Source organism: Myotis brandtii, unplaced genomic scaffold (genome assembly GCF_000412655.1).
Source record: "Myotis brandtii unplaced genomic scaffold, ASM41265v1 scaffold1236, whole genome shotgun sequence".
NCBI classification, from domain to species: domain Eukaryota; kingdom Metazoa; phylum Chordata; class Mammalia; order Chiroptera; family Vespertilionidae; genus Myotis; species Myotis brandtii.
This window is the reverse complement of record NW_005354316.1, coordinates 668028-669861: the sequence shown is the minus strand read 5'-3', so window position 1 is coordinate 669861 and position 1834 is coordinate 668028. Positions and strand designations below refer to the sequence as shown.

Genomic DNA, 1834 nt, shown 5'->3' with positions numbered 1-1834 from the left:
CGCAGCACCCGCCCCCTTGCTGAGAGCCCTGGCTCCCGCCTTCCCAGCCCCCGGGGTCCCAGTGCTGAGGGCCAGGCCCTCCAGCTTCCCTGCCCCATGAGGCGGGGCCCTGGGGTCATCTGAGACCCCCTCCCCGCCTCCCTCCATGCCTGGGGGAGGGGGGAGATGGGGCCTCACAGCTGGGAGAAGGGACTTGGCTGTCAACTCCTCCACAAACCACTCACTTGCTGCACTGAGGAGGCGGGGTGTGCAGCGCCCCTCCCCTAGCCACAGAGGGCCCCTCACCTGTGCCTTAGCATCCACTCCCAGGCCCGCCCTAGGGCAGGGCAGGGCAGGGGGCCCGGTGGTCCGGGCAGTATTACTCCCTAGAACTTTGCACCTGCTCCTCCCTCCGCATTTTTCACTGAAGAATGCTGAAGAATGTGTGAAGAATTATTTATTTTCGCTGAAGCAGATGTAATAAAGGCCACAGCTCAGCCCCTGCGTCCTCCTTGTATGTGACCCCCTCTAGCTGACCAATGTCGGTACAGCTTCCATCCCGGCTTCCAAGGGTCCCTTCTGCTGAGGCCAGCATTCCGGCCTGGGGCTGCCCCCAAAGGCACCTGTGGGCCCCCTGGGCTGCAGCCCACTTCTCACATACATTTGCCCCCCCTTTGCCCTGAGGCCTGCTGGCTGACCCGTGGGCGCAGCTTCCCAAGGGCCAGTGGAAATATTTGAGACCAAGATCCTCGCTGAATAAAAAACAAAGACGTGTTTACAAAAGGTGGTGTCTGCACCTCCACTCTGCGGTGACATGGGGCGGGGGCGCGGAGGGTGAGGTTCCCCAGGAGCAGGCCTGCTCCCCGCAGGGCTTTGTGTGCGGGGCTGGGCCTGCCTTGTCGTCGAAGCCTTACTGCTTCCCTGAACCCCTGAACCCCTCCTCATCCTCAGGGGCCCAGGCTCCTGCCAATACACAGGAGGGGCCTGGAATAGGGTGAGGTCTGAGCTGGAGTGGCTGGACCTCGTTCCGGGAGAGACATGGTTTCCTGAAAGTCCCCTCGGCTCTGCTCTGGGCAGTGGGGGATCTCCGCCGGTCCTCCCTGGTGACCAGGGGTCGAGGGTGGGGGGACAGCCTGGTGTTTGGCTAACGTTCCAGAGCCCTGAGTCCTGCGGTTCAGCCCCACCTGCTTCCCGGTCAGACATGGATGGGCTGTGTGGGCGGCTGCGGCTGGGTGGCGATGGCAGCCCCCAGCCAACAATAACGGTCGGTGGTGGGGCTGCAGGACTGGGCGAGCCGGCTGGGCAGGTCCCCGGCGCTCCCGTGTGCCAGGGGCCGCCCCCCTCTGTCTCAAGGTCCCGTCCTATCGGCCCAACCTGTTCTAGTTCAGCAGGATCCCGGGGCCCTGGAGAAGCAGAGGCCGCCAGCCCCCAGGCCAGGCCCTCCAGGTGGGTGTGGGGCCAGCTGGGGCTGCAGAGGGGCCTGGGGAAGAGGGGGGGACTTTCTCCCCCAGCAGGGAGGTCATGCCAGGCTCCCGCCAGCTCCTCTCAGCCCAGGCGAGCCCACCCCATCGCTCACCCTCACACCTCCCGGGCGTCTGTGCTGTCGATTTAAATGTCATTTTCTAGCATGTCACGTGTGTTGTTTAAAAACAGGGAGAAGCCAAGGGGGAAAGTATAGGGAAGCTAGGAAAGCCGCCCACACCACTGGAGGTGTCGGGTGTTTCCTGCGCGGTCTCCTATGCACTTTTTAGCGCCTTAAATCGGGACCCTCAGGACATGCCCCCCTCACCTGGCCCCGCACGGGGAGGGTCCCCAGGACCTGGGTCACCTCGCGGGGTCTCTGCCGGGACGGGGC

The 1834-nt window shown here is 64.3% G+C and overlaps 1 protein-coding gene across 1 annotated transcript in view; it reads left to right on the top strand.

Moving 5' to 3' along the window:
- Window positions 1-6: 6 nt before the first annotated feature.
- Window positions 7-1834, top strand: part of CRACR2B (calcium release activated channel regulator 2B) — a 9318-nt gene continuing 7490 nt past the window's right edge. Inside the window, exon 1 of the mRNA XM_005859225.2 lies at window positions 7-1425. The gene's annotated coding sequence lies outside the window, so the exon portion shown is untranslated. The remainder of the gene's footprint in view (window positions 1426-1834) is intronic.